Source organism: Hemitrygon akajei, chromosome 10 (genome assembly GCF_048418815.1).
Source record: "Hemitrygon akajei chromosome 10, sHemAka1.3, whole genome shotgun sequence".
NCBI lineage: Eukaryota > Metazoa > Chordata > Chondrichthyes > Myliobatiformes > Dasyatidae > Hemitrygon > Hemitrygon akajei.
This window is the reverse complement of record NC_133133.1, coordinates 149,520,006-149,544,770: the sequence shown is the minus strand read 5'-3', so window position 1 is coordinate 149,544,770 and position 24,765 is coordinate 149,520,006. Positions and strand designations below refer to the sequence as shown.

At 40.8% G+C, this 24,765-nt stretch overlaps 1 protein-coding gene across 1 annotated transcript in view; it reads right to left on the bottom strand.

Annotated features, from left to right (window-relative positions):
* b4galnt3b (beta-1,4-N-acetyl-galactosaminyl transferase 3b) overlaps positions 1-24,765 on the bottom strand; it is a 168,048-nt gene that overhangs the window by 79,375 nt on the left and 63,908 nt on the right. The gene's annotated exons all lie outside the window — the stretch shown is intronic.

The window sequence follows — 24,765 nt, the reverse complement described above, 5'->3', positions numbered from 1 at the left end:
GCTTCTCAGCCATTAAAGGAGAAAGTCACTGCATCTGACAGTTGCAGCTACCTGGGAGATTCATTAAACTGCTCAGAGTGAGACACCATTTCCATTATCCAAAAGTCTGCATAAAATATTGGTGAGAAAGGGAAGCGTAGTTCTAACCTTTCATTTTTGGCATGAACCATATCCATCTCACACAAGGAGGGGACCTTTCCACATTAATACACAGAGAAGAAACAGGCGTAACTTCCATTGCAGCACAGCTAGAAGTCACCCAACACGCATGTTGCACTGGAAATGCTGACATCTGCCGACGTTGCTCTGGATTCCTAATTTGGCAGGAGCTTCCACAATATAACAGCACTCCAACAATTTAACATGCTACAGACTGCTAAAATGGTTGATAACCTGCTTCAGGAGGATGCCAGTCAAACTGGCCATATGAGATCATCACTGATACACTGGTAGCTTTTTTCAAATCCTGGTTAGTAGTCTGTCAGGTCAATGTTTCTGGGTACTTTTTGATGTTTTCTCTTTATTGATCTGAATTACTTAATGTCATTTAGACCCTGAGTTCTCATCTACTCTGCTAGATATATTGCATCTTCTGCAGTGAAAACAAAGACAATTTTGTTTAATGGGACAGGGCCTTCTTTATTTCCCATTACAATTTCTGCTGTCACCATCTCCTGAGATCCAATTTATTTTTCTCTTCATTTTACAAAGCTATAAAAGCTCTTCATCTTATTTATATTTCTTGTCAATTTATTCCCACTTTCCGATTGCTCTCTTTATCAGATTTTTGATTATTTCTTCTAGTGTCCTGAGACTCTTAAAATCCTTAGACCTCCCACTCTTCTTGGCAAAGTTATAAATCTACTATCATTCTTAACCTTAGTAGTTTCACAGAGAGTATTTGTCTCTTGATGTATAATAATTCATAATTCTGCATCATTAGAGGAATTTGGGAGGGTTAAATAAACAATTCTTTGGAAGTACAGTCCCAGATGAGAGGATATTGGTTATTATAAAGAGCACACTTAGTGGAAAGTGATAAGTGTCATACTGAAGTTTTCTGAATATCTGGTTAAGCCTTAGCCAATGTAGGGTGTGTAATGCTGGGCACCAGATTTCAGGAAAGATGCCAATCCATAAAAGAAAGTAAAGGCTTCAGCAGGTTGGTATGTGGGATTGGGTGGAGGAGTGTGTGTGGGTGGGGGATGTGGCATTGAGGTTGGAAGATTCAAGGAAAGGTTCACAAGGCTGAAAGAAAACCCCATGGTGATATTCATTACTAAGGAATGGAGGAGGGGATATCAGTAAGCAGCCAAGAAAAAAGTTACTCCAGAGAGAATGGAACAGTGAGAAGCTTTGCACTTAAAATACTTACAAAATGAACTGCAGGTAAGAGGAATACAATTTGTGTACTGAAGGATGCCGCATTAACACACTAACTAAAGATGTGGTGCAATCAAATTATCTTAGAATTAACCTTCAGAATATAATTGGACCTACACCGAGATTGTATGAGCAGATTACACCTGTCAAAAATTGTAGTTTTAAAATAAAATTGAAATTGACATTTTAAAATAAACATTATTAACCTCCTCCAAAACCAAATCCTTTTTAAAAAAATTTAAGAGATTGCCTTCTTTGGTTGACTTGCCTATGAGTAATGCCTTCACCGAACTGGTACAAAGTTTCAAATCAAGGCTGCATGTATTAACATATTATAAACAACTTAAATGTGCCTCATCAGTTTTCAACGCTGGGACAAGTTATTTCCCTCTATTTCTCTTTTTAATGTTTTTTTTCCCCCTCTCTTTTTCAACATAGACCTTGTCTTAATATGCTTCATTTTCAGTTCATCCAGCACAAAGTGTCAACCTGCAAAAATGTTTTGAACTATTTGAACCCACAGTGCAGTAAAAGCTCTGGTATTCACTCCATCCCTCTTCAGCTGATCTTTACCCACCCAACCCTTCAAGAAAACTTCTTGCCTCTATCTGGAATCTATTTATATTTCTGCAGTGGGGATTATGCTAAATCCAACTGGATTATGGATTCTGTCTACACAATGAAGAGCTACTAATGCTGCAAGCAAATGCACTGTTCGATATCCCAGCCCAGTGACCTGACTACACTTACACTGTATGAAGGATGGTTACTTTGAAAACCGTATTCTTTTTAAAGAAGAGCTTAGTCCATTGACAGAAATGACCCCCATGGCACTATTTTATTAAGCAAAGGAAGTATCCCCAATTTTCCCGGCAATAGTTATCTTAACCAAGCTCACTATGAACAATTTATGAGGGTATAATCGTGATTGTTATTTATGGCGGCCACTTAATCACTTTTAAATTGCAAGGATGATCATATTTCGACACCACCACATTACCTGTAAAATGACTTGGCATGCAAACCCTGCTGTATAATACGTACAGTTGTTCCACAAATTATGATTAATCTCCTGCCTTCCAGTTAAACTCTGAAGTGCTTTAAAAGGGTCTTTGCATGTAGCTGTTTAGGTCAGGCTCCACCAGAGCCGCAGTTTGGGACCATAGGGTAAACCTATCTGTGGAGCCAGGGGATGTGGACAAAGTTTTAAGTAGATAGTTGCCACATGTATTCACCAAGTAGAAGTACGTGAGGGATACTGGATTGTGAGAGAAACGTATGGACCGGCTGGGACACCTTCATTAAGGAGATAGAAGCAACTGATGTTTTCAAATGCGTAATAGTGGATAACTCCCCTGGGCTGGATGAAAACACGGGAAAAGGGAGGAGATTGATAGGGCCCTAATGGAAATCTTTGCATTTTCACTTAGGACAAGAAAAGTACCAGAAAACAGGAAAATAGATAATGCCATTCCTTAGCAAAGATAAGCGAGAGCCTATGAGCTTTATATGTATTTGGGAAGGCAGGGACTAATTAGGGCTGGTCAGTTTAGCTTGTCAGAAGGCAAATACTGCCTCACCAAACGTACTGAGTTTTTGAGCAGGTAACAATAGAGACCGATGAAGGCAGGGTGGTAGATGTTGTCTATATGAACATTAGTAAGTCATTTGACAAGATCCCAGGTGGTAAGGCTGGTCAGAATGTTAAGGTGCACGGGCTCCAAGTTCAACAGATTAGTTGAATCCAAATTATCTCAGTGATGGAAGAATGTTTTTTCCTATTAGAAGTTTGTGACTAGCAGTGTACCACAGGGATCAGTGCTGTGCCTCTTTGTTGACATATATTGAAGACTTGGACATAAGAAGTATGATTTGTTCGTTTGCAGATGACATAGATATTGATGTACTGGATAGTGAGAAAGGTTGTCTAAGGCTACAGCAGGATCTAGCCCAGTTGGAGATTCGGCAGTGCATTAGCAGATGGAATTTGATTCTTAACAAGTGACAGATGAATCATTCTGTGAAGTCATTACATACACAGCAAATGTAGAGAGTCAAGAGGAAATTCACAAGGTTGTTGAAAGCTCTCTCCACCAGTGAGCACATCTACAAGGAGCACTGTCACAGGACAGCACCATCCTTCATCAAGGACTCCCACCATCCAGGCCATGGTCTCTTCTCAATGCAACCATCAGGAAGGTCGCACAGGAGCCTCAGGACCCACACCACCAGGTTCAGGCACAGTTATTACCTCTCAACCATCAGGTTTTTGAACCAGAGGGGCTAACTTCACTCACCTGAACTCTGAAATGTTCCCACAACTCATGGACATACTTTCAGGGAAACTTCATGTCATGTTCTTGATATTTATTGCTGATTTATTTAGTTTTTTTTCTTTATGTATTTTCACAGCTCGTTATCTTTTGCACACTGGTTGTTCATCTTGTGTGCAGTTTTTTCTTTGATTCGACTGTGTTGCTTGATATTTACTGTGAATACCCACAAGAAAATGAATCTCAGGGTTATATATAGTGATATACAGCTACTCTGATAATACATTTGCTTTGAACTCTAAATGAAAGACTTCAGTTTCAGTTGAGAGGAGGAGTTTCATTGGTGATGTGAAAGACATTCGTCGTGATTTATGTATTTATTTATTTTTACACAGAGAGTGGCTGATATCTGGAAAGCGCTGCCCGTGTAGGTAGTGGAATCAAATACAATTGCTATGTTTAAGAGGTACTTAGATGCTTAAATGGGCAATGAAAAGAAGGATTTATTCCTAGTAGTGGATTTGCGTAGATGAACAAGGAGGTTGGAATGGACATGATTAGCTAAAGGTCTATCTCTGTGTTGTACAACTTCATAAATTGGAAACAATCTACATTGTAAACAAGCTACGAGCATTTTCACAACACCAATTTTACAGTTACAGGAGCACATATTATGTACCAACACTGGGTCTATAAGTTTGCTGTCCTTGACACGAAAAATAAACTTAATAAAGGAACTACAAAGAAGTGGCCTAGAAATATTGAGATTGAGCAATTTTCCTTCTCAGTTATGTAATATTTGTTTACTGAGTGAAAAGTCCAACGACAGTAATCCAAACTTTTATTATCAGAGATTGGTGCTGACGCTGCACAAGCTCACCAACCAGTGCCCATGCCTTTGCCTCTCTGAAGAAAAGGATTGTTTGGAGAGGTACAAAGAATAGATAGTGGGGTGGAGATATGCCTCTGCCAATGGAGGTGTAAGGTGCTCCCTCCCTCCGCTCGCCTGCAGATCACCCTTGGGCAAGGTGTAGCACCTGCTTAGTCCCCGATCAGGGTTATGTGAAGCCATGGGAGCAGGTGGTGGATGGTCGTATGAGCAGCTGGTGCACATCATAAGAACTAGTTATGTGACTACTGACGCCAGATAGCCAAACTCTTAAGAGCATTGATAACGGCTGGGGTCACCAGTTTTGAAAAGACAATGCCCAGAGGGAGGCAATGGCAAACCACTTCTGGAGAAAAATTTGCTAAGAACAATCATGGTCATGGAAAGACCATGATCGCCCACTTCATACAACACGGCTCATGTTGAACAAACAGAGGGAAGTTTAGATGGCTACAGTCGAAGAAAAAAATATAATATTTTGAATACTGAATATTTAAACAATGACACATCAGCACCAAAATGTAATTGTTCAATTAAAATAACTCTAAGTGATGTATATTATCCTGCTTCAGCAGTCAGAAGTCGGCCAGCATAATTTTCCTGAAAAATTTGGGAATGGAAATCTGAGCAGGCCTCGTGGTTTCCATTTACATGTATATTTTATTACATTGGCTCAATTGCCAGGACACTTCATGAATCGCTTCTTTATTTTTGTGATACGCCACATACATTATTAGTCATTGCACTGACCATGATCGTAGAAATCCTACACTGATGGGCTATTGCAAAATTCAGCTATGATCTGTCCTTATTGGAATCTCCTAGCCTCTGGAAGTGTCACTCAGGGGCCCTTTTACAATGAATGCAAGAAACTTTCCGAAGTGCAACTGAAAACTCTCGCTATAAATAAACCACAAAAGCATATAATGAGGGAGGGAGGGGATACCTCCAATTCTCTATAATGGCTAATAGGTTTTCCTTTCCCTTCAATTTCAATAGAAGTAAACAGAACAAAGAATGCCAGCCAACATCGTGGCCAAATATTCTCAGGAGACAGCATCTGACTTTCAAAGCTTCAGTGCACGTCATTCTGTTTTACCTAGATGATCACAGATTCTGTAAACCGTATGCATTAACAACAGTCCCACTTGGTATTGCCAATTATGACTCAAACTAGGTGCAGCTTGTAATTTGAAACCCCTTGCACCTGCCTCTGTTCATCATCCAAGTTTTATAAAAATTTTCTCCCTGTCAAGTCAATGGAAAGATTACCATTAATTTTTTTTTAACTACAATACCAGATTTTATTTGATAACAACATAAATACAAGTGATTCTGCAGATGCTGGAAATCCAAAGCAACACACGTAAAATGCTGGAGGAACTTAGCAGGTCAGGCAGCATCTATGGAAAAGAATAAACAGTCAACATTTTGGGACAAGAGCCTTCTTCAAGACTGGAAAGGAATGGGAAAGGTGCCAAAATAAGAAGGGTGGGGGAGGTAAAGGAGTACTAGCTAGAAGGTGATTGGTGAAGCCAGGTGGGTTGGAAAGGTATAGGGCTGGAGAAGAAGGAATATGATAGGAGAGGAGAGAGAGGGAGGAGGGGCACCAGGAGTTGATGATAGGCAGGTGAAGAGAAGAGGTAAGAGGCCAGAATGAGGAACAGATGAATAGAGGAGGGAGGGGGGGGGGGGGGAAAATTACTGGAAGAAGAAATGGATGTTTACATCATCAATTTGGAGGCTATCTAGATGGAATATGAGACGTTGCTCCTCCAACCTGAGAGTGATCTCATTGTGCCAAAAGAGGAGGCTACGGACCGACATGTTGGAACGGGAATGGGGATAGGAATTAAAATGGCCAGCCACCAGGAATTTTTTTTTGGCGGATAGAGATGAAATGCTTAATAAAGTGGTTCCCCGTTTACGTAGGGTCTCACCAATGTAGAGGCCACATCAGGAGTACAGTATACAGTAGATGACCCGAAGAGATTTGCAGGTGAAGCGTTGCCTCAACTGGAAAGACTGCTCGTGGCCCTGAATAGAAGTAAGGGAGGAGAATGGGCAGACGTAGCATTTCCGTCATTTGCAAAGATACATGCCAGGAGGGAGGTTAGTGAAGAGGGACAAATGGACAAGAGAATCAGGGAGGGATTAATCCCTGCAAAAAGTGGAGAGTTGGCGGGGTGGGGGGGGGGGGGGGGGGGGAGTTAAAGATGTGTTTGATAGTAGATCCCATTGAAGATGGCAGAAGTTGCAGAGAGTGATGTGGTTGAATGGGTAGTAGTTTAGGACAAGAGGAACTCTATCCCTGGATAGAGCAGGAAGATGGGGTGAGCGCTGAAATGGAGGAGATATGGGTGAGGGTAGCATTAATAGTGGAGGAAGGGACACCTGCCTTTTAAAGAAGAACACCTCTGATGTCCTGGAAAGGCAAGCTACATCCTGGGAATAGATGTGGTGGAGACAAAGGAACTGAGAAAACGGAATAGCATTTTTATAGGAAACGAGGTGGGTAGAGATACAGTCAAGGTAGCCATGGTAATCAGCTTTATAAAAGATGCCGGTAGTTAGTTTGCCTCCAGACAAGGGGACAGAGAGAGAACGAGAAAGGGGAGAGAGATGTCAGATATGGACCAAGTGAACTTAAGGGCAGGGTGGAAGTTAGAGGGAAGGTAGATGAAATTGATGAGCTCAGCATGTGTGCATGAAGCAGCACAGCACAATCATCAATGTAGTGCAGAGCAATAAAGGAAATGCTTTTGGCAAAATAAAATTCTAAAGCTTCCATAATACTCTCAATCCCAGGTACTTGGTCCGTTTGAAAAACTGACAATATGAGAAGAAGATTTTAGAGAACAGAAATATACAGAACAATTTTTAAAAAGTACTTTAGTGCAGTGTAATATTGGTGTAGTAGCAAAACTGAGCAATTCCGCCCTTTTGGGGAGAGTGGAACAGCTGCTGTATGAGGGAATTTGGAAATCTCATTAACCAGTAATTCTGGGGCATTCATCATTTCTGGAAAGATGTGGGACCTTGCCCTGAAGGAGTTCATTCAAACTTTGTAAATATTTGATATATGGAGCATGATAAGTACATAATTTTGAAAAAGTGAATGAGGGAAGGAAAAAATTCAGTTAAGTGAGCACTGTTGATGCTTATCTAAGTCCAAAGCAAAGTCATTCCAGATAATGCCAAAAAAGTAACTTCCCAGCAATTCTCTATACACTAAATTCATAATAAAGTTAGTTGTGAGTCCAAGTAAAGAACACTGAAGGATATCCACAATATTCTTTTAACAAAACAAAGAAAAATTCCTTTATAACAACTAATCATGAATGAATATTCTGGGCTCTACTGAAATTAACCTTGCAGTGAAGTGCAGACTGAGGTGCACGGCAGTCTGTGTTCCTTCTTAAAGATCTGGGGACCTGGATTTGATTCTGACCCCAGTTGCTCTGGGCTTCCTCCCACATTCCAAAGACACGTTGGTAGGCTACATCACTGCTATAAATTACCCTTTAGCATAGGCATGTGGCAAAAGAATCAAAGGACTGATGGATACTGTATATCAGAGATAATAAGCTCAAGGGTGCGGGGGGAAAAAAGGGTGGGGGATGGAACAGATGGAGTTGTTCTACTTTTCCTGTAATGTATTAGGAATGGTGATAGACTTTGTCCAATAACTCAAAGAAACTCAACAAGCATTTCAAAAAATGTTGAACTTCATCTGTCAGTCTAACTCCTTCCCTCACCTACTGCCCAATGTAATTAGTGTCTAAGCAATGACTTAAATAAGGTCTTTTGTTCCTACATAAGGTAAAGCTCTCTTAAATTAATTCATTTAACCATTTTGGAATGAATTCAGAAATGCCTGTGTTTGGACAATAATAACAATGCCAGTCAAGGAGTAAGTAACTGCAGAAAAGTGTACTATGTTACATAAACATACTTCAGTACTGGCAGCATGCCAGGGCGATATTTCTCCAATCAGTCAGAAAACTGATGCCAACCTATATTTGTCTCTTTAAATTTTATATGTTTGGTTTTTTTTTTAAGAAATGCAGCACATTAAAAGGCCCTCCTGGCCCAACTATGCTACCGTGCTAGCAAATTGATGGTGATGTCACATGAATTGCTATATCTGTTGTTTTTCATTAACTGATGTTAAAAGTTAAATAGCAACAAAACCCTTCACAATTAAATATTCAGCAACATGGCAAGTCATGTTGAGGACACTTAAGAGAGTTTACTGTGTCAAATAGTGAGGTTATATACTTAGGTAAGGGAAATCTAAATAAAGTTGATTATCTAAATAGAAGAGACTACAAATGAGTGAAGATCAAGATCCAGATATTGTGCACGAATCTGAAAACATTAGCAGGCAAGTACAGCAAGAGGGAAAATGGTATATTGACCTTTATTACAAAACGATTGTAGTTTAGAAACAGGTACATATTCTTTCAATGTTTAAGGTGCTGGTGAGGCCACCCAAGAAGGTATACAGCAGCATTGGAGACAGTCCAAAACAGATTCACTAAGCTAAATCACAGGATAAGAGGACTGTCCTACCAAGAAGACAAAATAGGCTGGGTCTGTGTTTGAGCTTAGAAGACAGAAGGATGATCTTAATAAAAGATAAGCTCCTAAGAAGGCATGAAAGGGTAGATGTTTGAGATGTTTCCCCAAGTGGTAAAGACTCAAACAAGTGGAGATGGTTTCAAAATAAGAGTCTAGTCACTTAAAATTGAAGTGTGTAGACTTCTTGAAAAATGAAGCGAATTTCCAGAATTCTCTATCCCAGACTGCTGTGGAGGCTAGCTTATCAGTAGCTTTTGAGTAAAAGTAGATATGATTGGGCAATTGAGAGCGATAGGACTTTAGCAAACGAGACACACACAAAATGCTGGATGAACTCAGCAAGTCAGGCAGCACTTATGGAGAAGAGTACAGTTGATGTTTCAGACAAAGCTCTTCAGTAGGACTGGAGGAACTGTCAAAGCCAGAAGGAGATCAACCATGATCATACTGAATGGCAAAGATAGGCTTGAGGGGCCAGGTAGCCTAATCCTGTTGCTATTTTCTTGGGTCCTCAGTATCTTACTGAACTTTAGAGAACAGAGTTATAGGTAAATAGACCATTGACAAATGTTTCGCGTAAAAGAAAAATTATCACTGCTCCTTCCTGATGACATCATAGGTCAACGGCCACCTAGCGTGATAGGAGTTCATAGAATATACAAAAGATTCAAGCACACTCTTGGGTCTAATAACAAGTTAGAAATTGAGAATCTCATCTAAGAGTACCATTCACATGGCATGCCTTGAATGTTCATTCAAATACATCTCCAACTGCAGTCAAAGAACAGGAAACATTACACCGAGGACAGTAGTTTAAAGACAGTAAAACTAAACTGAATTAAGAATTTTAGAAAAAGTCTTTTTTTTTTAAAAAGAAGTTTATTACATAGTTTGTGATATTTATTTATTTGGACTACAAGCAACATCCTCAAATTAATTCATCTAGACCATAAGCCATAGGAGCAGAATTAGGCCATGTGGCCCATAGAGTCTGCTCTGTCATTCAATCATGACTGATCCTTTTTTTTTTAAATCTCCTCCTCAACCCCAGTTCCCAGCTTTCTCCCCATAACCTCTGATGCCATGTCCAATCAGGAACCTAACAATCTCTGACTTCAATATACCCAACAACCAGCCTCCACAGCTGCATGTGGCAACAAATTCACCACCCTTTGGCTAAAGAAATTTCTCCGCTCTCTGTTTTGAAAGGACGGCCCTCTATCCTGAGGCTGTGCCCTCTTGTCCTAGACTCTCCCACCATGGGAAACATCCTTTCCACATCTACTCTGTCTAGGACTTTCAACATTCAAAAGGTTTCAATGAGATCTCTCATCCTTCTGAACTCCAGCGAGTACAGGCCCAGAACTATCAAACATCCCTCATATGATAACCCTTTCATTCCTGGAATCATCCTTGTGAGCCTCCTCCGAACCCTCTCCAATGCCAGCACATCCTTTCTAAGGTGAGGGGCCCAAAACTGTTCGCAATCCTCAAGGTGAGGCCTCACCTGTGCCTTATAAAGCCTCAGCATCACATCCTTTTGCTTGTATTCTAGACCTCTTGAAATGAATACTAATATGGCTTTGCCTTCCTTACCACCGACTCAATCTGCAAGTAAACCTTCAGGGTGTTCTACACAAGGACTCTCAAGTCTTCTGCCTCTCAGATTCCTGGATTTTCTCCCCTTTTAGAAAATAGTCTGCACATCTATTTCTACTACCAAAATGCATCTCCATGCATTTTCTAACATTGTATTTAATTTCCCACTTCCTTGCCCATTCTCCTAATCTGTCTAAATCCTTCTGCAGCCTACCTGTTTCCTCAACAATATCTGCTCCTCCACATCATCTGCAAACTTGGCAACAAAGCCACCTAATTCCATCATCTAAATCATTTATATACAGCATAAGAAGAAGTGGTCCCAACACGGACCCCTGCGAAAAACCACTAGTCACTAGCAGCCAACCAGAAAAGGATCCTTTTATTCCCACTTGCTGCCTCCTACCTATCAGCCAATGCTCTAACCATATTAGTAACTTTCCTGTAATACCATGGGCTCTTAACTTGGTAAGCATGCTATCTAGTATGGTAACATAATGAGTGAACTTTCATTCTGACTAGCAGAAAGGTGGTGTGAAATATTCAGGAAAGTTAGTCTTGCTAACATACAGATTCTAAAAATTATATCAAAAATCCTCATTTTTTAAGTGACATTTGTATTGAAATTGAGAAGGAAATGCCTTGATAGCTCTATCAGCAACACCTGAATTCCTCTCCTGGTGGTGTTCATGCTAATTAAAAATATTTTTTAAATTAGAAGACATTCAATTTGTCAGAGCTTGGACTACAAACTGGATACCTATCTGTTACTTGTGATAAACTCCATTCCATTTCTGAATTCATCTACACGACCTATGCTGTGATTCGTTCTCCAAGAGGATCATTCCAAGGGTCAGTTTACTGAGGTATAAGGTTCACCAATACTTTCTAGTGAACAGTACAATTTATTACTGCTTAAGAGAACTTGGGACAATACGTAGTACTGTACATGCAAATAACTTAATTCCATGTAGGTTTCTGATAGGAACTTCAATGCACATCACAATTGCATCAATGCATTCATTCTGGCAACATTCATAAAATCATGTGTGCTACCCATTATTACCACAATTATCTCTCTAATAATCTTGCCGAGTTAAGATTATGCACCATGATAACTGCCTACCAAGCAAGTACATCCTCTGCAGTCAGTATCCAGTGAGGAGAAGAACGAAACCCTGCAGACTAAAAATCAGTAGTACAAATATGCATCTTTCTGAACTATTGGGGAATACAGCGACAAACTCAATCTACTTTTCAGTCACTTGAAGTATACAAGAAATGAGTGTCAATGCATATTGTTGCATTGATCATTTGAATTAAGTACCCGAGTTAGCAATGCATTCAAGCAAATCTAAGAGAGCAGCGAGATCTGAGAAATGGCAGCTGTTATTTATTCAGACGCTAACAGTAACAAACACTCTGCCACTCAATAGTTTATTGAAGGCCAAGCCTTTGCTTGCACCTTTGTTCTGAGGAAAACTGACTTTTAAACCTAACAAATCACCTCACGAGGGCCTGGACATGCTGCATCATTGCAGACAACCTGTGGGACCATGTGGCCAGAAAAGACATATGTTCAAAGTACTCATCCACAGAGGAATTTACCATCTTATTTCAAGTTCACAAATCAACAAAATCCCTAGCAGCCCATGCTTCTGCAAAGGGTTACCCGAATGAAACAAGCGATCTCAAAATCCGAAATACCAGTTCACTCAGGTTGCTGAACAGTATTAACAATCAACATTACCATCGCTCTCGAATTCCTAGTTTGAGGATCCAGGCTGCAGCTGCTACCCATGCAGCTTCAAACTCACTAGTTGAGTAAAGGCACATAGACTGCAGGCCACTACCAACAACTAAATGGAGATAGAACTGCTGAAAATGACTTGTGACAGCTTGCACTATTCTGGTGGTACCTTAGATTATTCAGCAGCTGGGCTGTCATTCTTTGCACTGGCCTGGTCTGTACTGCCATCAATTAGGCTGCCATTGGCTGTGGAGACAGAAAGCGGGAGGACCAGCACTATCTAGTGGGAGTCAGTAAAGGCACTAACCAGATCAATCAAGAAGATGTGCAGAAATCAAAGAAAAATCAAAGTTTGAAATAAATTTATTATCAAAAGTGTGTACATGTTAACATATACAGCCTTGAAATTCATTTTCTTGCAGGCATTTGTAGGAAAAAACTAAAACTTTACAAAAAAAACTTCTCACAAATGGACAAAGGCGGACTAACGTCAGTGTGCAAAAGAAAGTCTGTGCAAATAAGATTAACCCTGAGAGCATGAGTTGCTTTCAGAGCAAGGTCATTAGCACAGACCTTCAGCACATGGAGCTGAACCAGCAACATTAAACGTTATTTTTGATCCTGAAAAGACAGTATAAGCCCAGTATGATCCACCCATTTCTACACATTCTCCAGTCCTCAGCGTTTGATGGAGAGGACCAAGGAACTATCCTTCCTCTGATCAGAGGGAGGGGAGAGAGCAGAAGTGCAGGAAATAGACGAGGCCATCAAGGGTTTGTTTTAACTGTGGTGGAGTGAAAGCTGCAGTTAGTCATATAAAGGACTTTAAGATGCTTTAGCACACAAATATTTGTCTGTTTGGATCTTTGCCTTCTCAGGCACGACTCAGGTGATGTGCAAATAATGGACCATTGTTTTCACCTGGATAACATACAGACCTTATTTCATTGTGATGACACAAAGACTCTGTTGATTGTCAGTGCTTGTGAATGAGCTTCTGATGAGTGAGACTGTGCTGTTTAACAACTGCACATTCAGCAAATCTCACCCACAATTTCCCTGCTACTTGAGATGTTCCTGATCCAGCACCTATGGGGTCTAGCATTTTCTTCTCCAGAACATCAACTTGTCTTTCCAAGGAAGCACACTATCACCAAAAAAAAAACCAACCTCTCCACAAGTGCCCAAGAAGAACATAGTAACCTGGCTCAATGACTATCAAATGTCATTTGATGTGCACTGTGATGAAGTGCTTTGAGAGGTTATTTATAAAATATATCAACCCTTGCCTGAGGAATGACTTGGATCCACTCCAATTTGCTTACTATCACAACAGGAGCCATTTCCATATAACTATATAACAATTACAGCACGGAAACAGGCCATCTCGGCCCTTCTAGTCCATGCCGAACGCTTACTCTCACCTAGTCCCACTGATCTGCACTCAGCCCATAACCCTCCATTCCTTTCCTGTCCATATACCTATCCAGTTTTACTTTAAATGACAATACCAAACCTGCCTCTACCACTTCTACTGGAAGCTCATTCCACACAGCTACCACTCTCTGAGTAAAGAAATTCCCCCTCATGTTACCCCTAAACTTTTGCCACTTAAATCTCAACTCATGTCCTCTTGTTTGAATCTCCCCTACTCTCAAAGGAAAAAGCCTATCCACGTCAACTCTATCTATCCCCCCTCATAATTTTAAATACCTCTATCAAGTCCCTCCTCAACCTTCTACGCTCCAAAGAATAAAGACCTAACTTGTTCAACCTTTCTCTGTAACTTAGGTGCTGAAACCCAGGTAACACTCTACAAAATTTCCTCTGTACTTTCTCTATTTTGTTGACATCTTTCCTATAATTCAGTGACCAGAACTGTACACGATACTCCAAATTTGGCCTCACCAATGCCTTGTACAATTCTAACATTACATCCCAACTCCTATACTCAATGCTCTGATTTATAAAGGCCAGCATACCAAAAGCTTTCTTCACCACCCTATCCACATGAGATTCCATCTTCAGGGAACTATGCACCATTATTCCTAGATCACTCTGTTCTACTGCATTCCTCAATGCCCTACCATTTACCATGTATGTCCTATTTTGATTAGTCCTACCAAAATGTAGCAGCTCACACTTGTCAGCATTAAACTCCATCTGCCATCGTTCAGCCCATTCTTCTAACTGGCCTAAATCTCTCTGCAAGCTTTGAAAATCTACTTCATTATCCACAACGCCACCTACCTTAGTGTCATCTGCATACTTACTAATCCAATTTACTACCCCATCATCCAGATCATTAATGTATACGACAAACAACACTGGACCCAGTACAGATCCCTGAGGCACACCACAAGTCACCGGTCTCCAACCTGACAAACAGTTATCAACCACTACTCTCTGGCATCTCCCATCCAGCCACTGTTGAATCCATTTTACTACTTCAATATTAATACCTAACAATTGAACCTTCCTAACTAAACTTCCATGTGGAACCTTGTTAAAGGCCTAACTGAAGTCCATATAGACAACATCCACTGCTTTACCCTCATTGACTTTCCTCATAACCTCTTCAAAAAATTCAGTAAGATTTGTCAAACATGACCTTCCACGCACAAATCCATGTTGACTGTTCCTAATCAGACCCTGTCTATCCAGATAATTATATATACCACCTCTAAGAATACTTTCCATTAATTTACCCACCACTGACGTCAAACTGACAGGCCTATAATTGCTAGGTTTACTCTTAGAACCCTTTTTAAACAATGGAACCACATGAGCAATACGCCAATCCTCCGGCACCATCCCCGTTTCTAATGATATTTGAAATATTTCTGTCAGAGCCCCTGCTATTTCTATGCTAACTTCCATCAAGGTCCTAGGGAATATCCTGTCAGGACCCAGAGACTTATCCACTTTTATATTCTTGAAAAGTGCCAGTACTTCCTCTTCTTTAATCAGCATAGTTTCCATAACTACCCTACTTGTTTCCCTTACCTTATACAATTCAATATCCTTCTCCGTAGTGAATATCAAAGAAAAGATATTGTTCAAAATCTCCCCCATCTCTTTTAGCTCCATGCATAGCTGTCCACTCTGATTCGCCAAGGGACCAATTTTATCCCTCACTATCCTTTTGCTATTAATATAACTGTAGAAACCCTTTGGATTTATTTTCACCTTACTTGCCAAAGCAATCTCATTATCTTCTTTTAGCTTTTCTAATTTCTTTAAGATTCTTTTTACATTCTTTATATTCCTCGAGCACTTCATTTACTCCATGCTGCCTATATTTATTGTGCATCTCTCTCTTTTTCTGAACCAAGTTTCCAATATCCCTTGAAAACCATGGCTCTCTCAAACTTTTAACCTTTCCTTTCAACCTAACAGGAACATAAAGATTCTGTACCCTCAAAATTTCACCTTTAAATGACCTCCATTTCTCTATTACAACCTTCCCATAAAACAAATTGTCCCAGTCCACTCCTTCTAAATCCTTTCACATCTCCTCAAAGTTAGCCTTTCTCCAATCAAAAATCTCAACCCAGGGTCCAGACCTATCCTTCTCCATAATTACATTGAAACTTCAATCATTGGCTCTTCACTCAGCTTTGGAACATCTGGACAATGAAGATGTGTACATCAGGATGCTCTTCTTTAACTAAGTTCACCATTCAACGCTATCAAACTGTCGAAACGAATCACTAAGTTCCAAGACCTGGGCCTTGATATCTTCCAATGCAAATGAATCCTTGATTTCCTTACTTGCAGACCCCAGTCAGTATGGATAAGCAATAACATTATCTCCACACGTATCTGTGCTTTATACCCCTGACTGCGTGTCTAAATGCAACTGCAATGCCATAGTTAAGTTTGCTGATGGCACCACTTTTGCTGGTTGAATCAAAGGTCGCAATGTATTGGCACTGAAGAGGAGAATTCAAAATCTGGTTGAGTGGTGCCACAACAATAACCTCTCACTCAACACTGGCAAAACCAAACAGCTGGTTATTGACTACAAAGGGAAGAAGCCAGAGAAACAGGAGCTACTCTTAATTAGGGAATCAGAGGTGGAGAGGGTCAGTAACTTTAAATTCCTCGGTGTTACCGGACGCATCAGAAGATCTGTCCTGAGACTGACACGTAAGTGCCATCACAAAGGCAGTACAGCAGCTCCTTTACTTTCTTAGAAGTTTGCGTAGATTTGGCATGTCATCTAAAACTTTGACAAACTTCTATAGATGCAGAATGGTGAGTATCTTGACTGGTTGCATCACTGCCTGGTATAGAAACATCGATACCAGCAGCAGAAAAGTCGACAAAAGGTTGTGGATACTGCAACACATACACACAGAGCTGGAGGAACTCAGCAGGCCAGGCAGATCTATGGAACAGAGTACCGTTGATGTTTTGGGCCGAGACCCTTCAGCAGGACGAAACGTGGATACAGTCCAGTTCATCACAGGAAAAACCTTCACCACCATTGAGCACATTGCCACAAGAAAGCAGCACCCATCATAAGGGACTCCCATTATCCAGGCTATGCTCTCTTCTCACTACTACAATCGGCCAGAAGGTACAGGAGCCTCAGATCCCACACCACCACATTCAGGAACAGTTACTACCCTACAACCATCAGGCTCCTGAACCAGTATAGGGGGAAGGGGGAGGGGGAGTGGGAGACTGGAAAAGTCAGCAGCTTTAGTTTGTCATAGCTGGGGCTTGGAACTCTCCTATGCCCACGAGGGTGGGTTGATCATCGGCACACGGTGCACAACGAATATGTGACAGTCACCTCGTATAATCCATAGGAGTGGATTTTGTTTGGGATATCCTGTGGAGACCACTGATGTGTTAACCCTGGCCTGTGTATGTGGTGTGGTAATCACTTGAAGACGATATCCCAGTGACAAGTCACTTTTAGTGATAATTCGTATGTGGTTTGGAATGATACGACAAATAAAATCCATGGCAACTGTTTTCTCGTTTTACCATCGTGGAACCTGTGGAATTCAACGTAGTTGGCTTCTCTCTACATTTACCCTGGATTATAAATATCTTTCTCCTATCATTTATTCCGTGGAAGAACTGAACTTTCCCTACTTTACCATCTCGAGGCTCTAAGTCTTGTTCCCCCCTCCAAGCTCAATATAGTTTGGGAGTTATATTTACACACATATATCCACATAACACTGTTAACTTTTGCTTATCTTGGTTTAAGTTACTATATTATAAATAGTTACTAATAAAGATAGAGGTTTTAACATCAGAACCAGACTCCATGTGTAGTCTATTGCTGCTGGTTCGTTTCTAAAATGTTACAGTTCGTAATACCTCTCACCAGCAGCTACAAATTGCGTACTTGTGTGTCTGTTTAAGAGCTGGTTAAGATCTGTGCAGCCTGCAGGGCTGGTTCTTCTTTATGCCTGTCAGGCCACTGGCATTCAGGGCAGCAATGAAGGCCCTCCACCTGTGGCAGCTTTCAGGGCCGCAGCAAGGCTGCAGTCCTCTTGGAGGGCAGGGCTGATTGCACAGCCACAGAAGTCTTCAGCGCTTTTACACACACTCACTGGGAAAAAAAGCCATGCACAACAGAACCTAGTATTATCACTGTTTTCACACATCAGAATGGACTATCGTGGTCAGGGGGGCACTGTGTGTGTTGCTACTTCAACGTCAGAATAAAGCTGTGAAGCAAAGACAAGGGTAAATGAAAAGAGTAATAGCTGGAAATCGTCAGCTAGTCATGAGTGGGCCTCTGTTCAGAATCCTGACCAAAAAAAGGCCTTTAACCTGAAATCTCTTTCCACAGATGCTACCTGTCTTGCTGAATTTTCCAGCATTTCCTATACTTCTTAGGCCCCACTGTCTTCACTTTAAGCTGGACATTTTTCTACCCTCTGCAAAGAGAAAACTCATTCTCCTTCCATTTGTAACTCATATTCATTTGAATTCAGTGCAACCATTTGCAATTCACAGACTACTTTTTCCTCCCCCTAGTGAACTCCCCTAACTAACAATACTGCAGGTGAGATGGGGGGCATGGAGAAGCCAACATCTGGCTGCTTTTACTGTTTCTCCAAGCACAGTTAACCCACCGTCTCCCTGGTATAATATCTCAAATAAATTGCCAACTTAAATACTGCTTTCCATTGCCTCATCACACCAACATGAAGTTAGTGTTTGGCTCCACTTCCCTTCTTTACTGCAGTCTTTCCCGTAACCTACGGAGCTTCCTCACTCAAGATGGAATGCTTCCTGAGAATGCTTTCCCTCATCCTGATTTGCATCCAACATATTTGTTTGCAAAGGAAAGCACAGTAGAACAACCAGGAAGCAATCTCTGGTTTACTCCCAGTGCCATGCCAGGAAAACAAAGATAAAATAGATGAATGTTTGGCTGAGGAACTGGTGCAAGGGGCAGGTACGACCTGTACAAGAGGAACAAGCTGCACCTTAACCAGAGGAGAAGCAATATCCTGGCCGAGAGGTTCGCTCGTGCTACCTCAGGATTAAATAGAAACAGAGAACCAGAGCACCAGGTCAGAAAGAGAAGAAAGCAGATGCCATGACCAGTCAGAACAGGCAGGAGCAAGGTAACAGACACAGGGGGAAAGACAGGTTGAAGTGTGTATATTTTAAAAATAGGAGTATTATGGGAAAGGGTGAAAAACGTAAAGCGTGGATCAGCACATGGAACTGTGATGTTGTGGCCATAACAGAAACTGTACTGGGTTGAGAGAGGGACAGAAGTAGGTGCTTAATGTTCCAGGGTTTCAATGTTCTAGAAAAACTGGAGAAAGAGGGGTGCAGGGGGAGTTCCACAATTAATAAGGGACAATACAAAAGCTGCCCTCAGAGGAGACATATATGGAGAACTCATTCACTGAGGCTACATACACAGAACGTAAAAATACACTCTGACAGGATTATACTACAGATCTCCCACCCCTGGCAATAGCCTTTGAACTCCTTAGTTCAAAAGGTTTAGATGGGAAAGCATGTTTTAAGTGCATTCAGGAGAGTTTCTTTAATCAATGTAGATAGTCCAACAAGAAAAGGGATCTTACTTTTGCTGAGTAATGAGCCTGGCTAGGAGACTAATCTTTCAGTGGGAGAACAAATAGGAACAGTGATCATAGCTTCTTATGTTTCAAGGCATCCACAGTTAAGGACAAATATGGAGCTTGCAAGAATGTATTAAATTGCAACAGGGAAAATTATGAGATTATTAGGGAGGAACTACGGCAGAGCGAATTGGGAACAGTTGTTTTTGGGCAAGACCACATCGGACTTGTGGAGGGTGTTTGAAGACCAGCTGCAGAGTAAAGGGCAGGCATGCTCCAGTAAGAAAGAAGGACAAGTCTGACAAAATGAAAGAACCTCGGATGCCAAGAGAGGCGATGAATGTAGTCAAGAAGAAAAGGGAAATATCTACGATTTGGGAAGCTAAAATCAAATGAAGCTCCGGAGTATTCTAGAGAAGTCAGAATAGAACTCAAGAAGGGAATTAGGAAAGCCAGGAGGAGCCATAAAAAAAATCCTGTCAATTAGGAATAAAGAGTAACCCCACAGCATTCTTTATATACAATATTTAATGATTTTTAAATTTTGATAGCTTGCACTGTCCCACTGCTGCAAAACGATAAATGTCACATTATATAAAACAGTGATAATAAGCCCGATTCTGGTAATAAAAGTTGAATGATGTGATAGCCCTTCATAGAAATTGACATTTTTGACAATATACTTATTCAAGATTCTGATTTACAATTAATCTCTACTTCTCAATCCAGATTTGGAGCTTCACAAAATGGTGCCTTGTAACATATTCTTGAAAAAATGCGCAGTGTAATGAAAAACAGGATAATACCCGGGCCGACGAAGCAATGCATAAACCAAGGAAATCATCACATCTGGCCAACATTAAACGTTTCTATACACAGTCATTAAGAGAAAGTTAATTCTAGATTTATCTTCCTCGCATTCATAAAAAAAATACCACAGTCTATTCGATAATGAAACTGCCAGATTCATTACAAATGCAAAGACAAAACTTTCAGTGAACAAAACCTTCCTACATCTGAGTAGCAAAGAGTCACAAAGTCTGGACTTTGCATGCCCAGACGTACGTCTAGACAATTAACTTAGTGTAAGGGAGTTAAAAGGAAATTATGGAGGGAGGGGTGAGAGTTGATTTCAGTTCGACTTTGGTGGAGAAATTCTGTATATTTTCTCAAGTATATTTTGTGAATACTTGAAAGAACACACCCAGACTTAGTTTCCTATGTACTTGGTCTACAGAAGTAATTGTGGATATAAAATTATGATTTGGATGAGGTAAACAATTGCTGTTATAATTCCATGTTTAACTTCCAAATTACTGCTGACAATGATACCAATCCAATGATCACTGAAGCAGGTTTGAAATGCTGCAATTGCTGCTTTGATGTTGAATGTTTAGATCAAAATATCATTAAACTACATATCAATTGTTTCACACACAAAGCTCATCGGAAACCACGTTCGGGTGTGTTCTTCCAGTATCCATAGGAAGAGCTTGGGAAATATATTTAGCCATTAAGCTATCAGAGAGGCTAAGAGGCAGCTCACTTGCTCACCGTGTGCCACGTCATATGATGTAGGTGATCATAGACTTTCCATGACCACAATTGTCCTTGGCAAATGTTTCCACAGAAGTGGTTTGCCTTCTGGGCAGGGTCTTTACAAGACGGGTGACCCCAGCCATTATCAATACTCATCAGAGATAGACTGCCTGATGTCAGTGGATTCATAACCAGGGCTCGTGGTGTGCACCCACAGTTCATATGACCATCCACCACCTGCTCCATGGCTTCATGTGACCTTGACCAGGGGACTAAGCAGGTGCTACACTTTGCCCAAGCGTGATCTGCAGGCTAGCAGAGGAAAGGAGCACTTTGCACCTTTGTTAGAGACCATCTCCTTTCCACCACCCCCAGTACCAGTCCAATATCACATCCCAGACCAGCCTCCCATTGTGCTATAACGGGCTATGAAACAAAGTCAGGCGGCATCACTGACAACTGAGTGTCTCTTCTCATTAAGCTTAACACATTTTGTGCATGTTTTGAAAAGAAAGGGATTGGAATGACACTGCCCATCCTAAGAGCCTTCCACACACCTGAACCCACAGTCACTGATGCGGAATTAAGGACTTCAGATCCTGTGCAGATCAGGCAGACATTTTTTATCTCTCCCTGCTTTAATCTGTGATTCTCACCTGCCTTAAGTAGACCGCTATCATCAAAAAAAAACATGATTGTGTACATTAATGATCGCAGTCCAGTGGGTCTGGCATCCTCCATCACGAGGTGCTTCAAGAAGCTGGTCATAGCATGTACTGATTCCAGCTTTCCAGGCAACCACAACTCACTGCAATTCACCTGCCACTGAAACAGGTCTACACTTATGCCATCTCCCTGGCCCTACAATCATCACTGAAGCACCTGCACAGTAAAGTTTCCAAGGAGACTTTGAATTGTGCATAATTAGGCACTTGGCATAGGACAGTAAAAAGAAGTTAGGGTTAATAGAGTGGGAGCTCACACAAGGAGCTTATGATAAAGGAACACTTAGAAGGCAGTGATCATAATATTCACACTGCAGCTCGAGAAAAAAAAGTTAAAATCTGATGCATCAGTATTACAGTAAAGGGAATTACAGAGGCATGAGAGAAGAGCTGAACAAAGTTGATTGGAAGGGCTCACTAACAGGGACGATGGCAGAACAGCAAGGTGTGGAGTATATGGAAGCAATTCGGAAGGCGCAGGAAGGATAATTCCCAAAGATGAATAAGCACTCTAAAGGGAGACTAACATAACCGTGGCTGATGAAGGAAGTCAAAGACACCATAAAAGGAAAAGAGAGGGAGACGGATAATTCAACAAGAAGGAATATTCTCCAGGCTACTGAATAAAATTCATAGGATGGGACTAAATTGAATCATCTTTTGCATAACTTGGCAGATATGATGGGCTGAATGACCTCCTTTTGTATTTAAAGATCTATGGGTTGACCTTGTGATTTCATACTGGATTTATGCCAGTACAATATCTAACCAATCATTTCTTTAATGAATATGATGTTTCATTGGGCAAATATACATATCTGGCCAAATATATTCTAATATTTTGATAGGAAAAAATATTTCCCCAGTGTTTGCACTTTAGAAATATGGAGCCAAGTCTCTAAAGACTGGCTGTTGGAGTATTTAGAAAAAATAAATATGAATTTGCATTCTTATTTCACACACCAAAGGTGGCTATGCTCAGGGAATTTATTTCAAAAAATTTAATGACACCGACCACATTGGGCAAAGTCACAGGAGATCCATGTGGCGTGTGGAATTTCTTCCCAGCAAAGCACATGCCAGGAACCACAAATGTGGAAAATTCAAGTCAATAGAACTAAAAATAGAAAAAAAAATACAAGGTTCTCTGCTGAGGCAGAAAAAAATTTTGCAACTTATTTTCAGCCAAGATGCTCAGTTTGCTTCTAATTTGCTGTGGAATTACTTGGAGATTTAAGCAAAATTATTCGGTACTGAAGGCCATTTTGCCAACCATGCCTGTGCCTAGTCTTTAGTGATTTCCAATGTATCCCCTTCTGCCCTTTCCCCAGAGACCTACATCCTTCAAAACTGTACGTAATTCCCCACATACAAAAACTGCTGAAACCACTTCCATTTCGGGCAGTGGAACGCAGCCCGCTGTATAAAATAAATTTGCTCATTTTACCTCTGGCTTTTGCTAATCACCTCAAATATGTACTTCTGACTACACTGTAACTGAGAAACAAATGTTCTCAATTTAATCATTAAAACTGTTCATCATTTTGAAGACTTCTATGTGATTTTCTCTGCTTTAGGACCATCACAGGTTTCCCCTTTCATCACACAGCTGACTCTCTTATCCCTAGTGTCATTCTAATTCTAAACACAAGAGGTTCTGCAGATGCTGGAAATCCAGAGTAAAACACACACACAAAAAAACGCTGGTGGAACTCAGCAGGTCAGGCAGCATCTATGAAAAGGAACAAAGAGTCAACATTTTGAGTTAAGACCTTTCATGCTGCTATTTTAATTAATTACTTTTGCAGCTCTTTTACATTAATTGACAGGGAGGGAACTTGAGAGATGTGGGTGGATCAGGAGAGGTGAACAGTGGGGGAGGGGCAAAACAACTCGAGGGGTGAGGATGGGCTCAGAGAGGCAGGTAACAAACAGATGGGCTGGAGAGAGGTGGTGAGCAAGAATGGGCCGTGAGAAGCCAGTTGGCTTGGTGATGGGAGATTGATAGAGAAGTTAGGAGAAGGTAGAGATGAGGGAGGCTGGTGTACAGTGGGAGAAAAGAGGGACACCAGGGTCCACTGAGGGGGAGGGGGGAGTCCAGGAAAAATAAATGGAATAAGATGCACTGACAGTTGAACACCCTGACAATGTCAGATATGTCAGCATGTACAACTGATCCCTCCCCCACAGCAAAATGCATAAACGGAATATATTCAAAACAATAAAGGGGGCAGTTTTATTTTCTCTTTCTAATTCCACTTCGGAAAGTTGCACAGCTGAGCACTGTAGTTCATCAATGTAAGAAATTTTAAAGCTGGAAATTCATGTTGTATTCCAAGGACCCTTACAGTACCCAAGTAAGAAATCATTTAAAGACTTCAATTTCAATTATAAATTTGGTAATATTCCCATTTCTTAAGTTATTGTTTGAACCTGCTGTTTTACCAGTCTAAAACGGAAATTCATTACAGGGGAAAAATTAACCTTTGAATTAATTCCTATTGATGTTAGCACCGACTTTCCATTTCATGTTTTTCAATTGATTATGCAGTTTAGAGTCAATCTATGCAGAATTACATCATCAAAGTTGCAATGCCATTGAGAGGAGACAAATGCCCCAAGGTAAAGGAAGGGAAGCTGAGATAACAAGCAGCTGGCTCCTGCCCCTGTAAAGTGTATATGCAGATATTGATGAGGATGCAGGCTGTGTGATCCACACAATATCTACAATAATACTCGAGCTCAGCACTTTGGATGTGATGCAAGAGGGCTACTGCTGCTCTTCAGCCAGCAAAAAAAAACAAAATAGAAGGCCCTTTTTAGTTAATCGCCCATCAGCTCATAATGGAAACCCAAAGAAATATTCTCATTCAAAGCCATAAACAGATAAAATTCAAGACACCAAGCAGAAACTACTGATGAATTTTCTAACCAGAAAAAACAACAA